Below are 979 nucleotides of genomic sequence, written 5' to 3' on the forward strand. Positions count from 1 at the left end.
GCTTCTAAATCCGCTGCGTTCTCAAAACTCTGTGCATTTGATATCCTAGAGATATCCAAAATCAACTGCGGTGCCAGTCTCTCTGGAGACAATCTCCCCCTAACTCTGTTAGGGAAGCAGACACTCTGTAAGTTTCTAAATCTAGATTAAAGTCACATCTTTTTTGCCTAGCTCACACATAACATTCTGTGCTTTTATTATCTTTTTAAGGATTACCTTCGCTATTAGATAAGCCAAAACCGGGAACCTCCTCATAACACTCAATGTACTCATTACATTGCAAAAGAATGACATCTATGCTAATATTATCTGTTTCTTTCTTATTCCTGTTTCTCAGATTCGTGCCCGGATCAGATGGTGGATCAGCACCAGAGATGAACCATCAGAGACCAAAACACTAGATGAGCCCTGTAGACCAGTTCTGGGAAGCAGACGCTGCACACACGCTCACTTACTCACACAAGTTTGGCACAATCAGACATGGCTGTGTTTCAAATTTAAACTAGGCAGAGAGTGCTGGTGCATTCTGGACAGAGAACTGGTCTCCAACTAAGCCCAGTTCTTTTCCCTCCATTCTGTATCACCGGATGAGTTTTGGTTCCTGCTGCTGTGTCTCTGTAGTTTGTTTGAGTTGGGACAGTTCATTCTTTAGATTTTATTACAGAGGAGGCGATTTCTGCATTTAATAAAAAAATTAAGTGTTTAACCTAAATCATTTACATTACTATCAATCTATTCCTCTAGTGATACTGTTCAGTGCCTTGATACAATCTGTAATATTAAGCGCTATATAAATAAAAGTGATTGTGACATGTGTTATAGTAAGTTTATATGTGGATTGTTGTCCAACAAATTACATACATATAAAAATATGACGATGGATGGTCATTCGTGTATCAAGTGTACTATCTATTTGCATTTCAGCTATTTCATATAATAAATGAATGAAATTGGCAAATAAATAGATAAATCATGCTAA

This window comes from Puntigrus tetrazona, chromosome 4, assembly GCF_018831695.1.
Source record: "Puntigrus tetrazona isolate hp1 chromosome 4, ASM1883169v1, whole genome shotgun sequence".
Taxonomy (NCBI): Eukaryota; Metazoa; Chordata; class Actinopteri; order Cypriniformes; family Cyprinidae; genus Puntigrus; species Puntigrus tetrazona.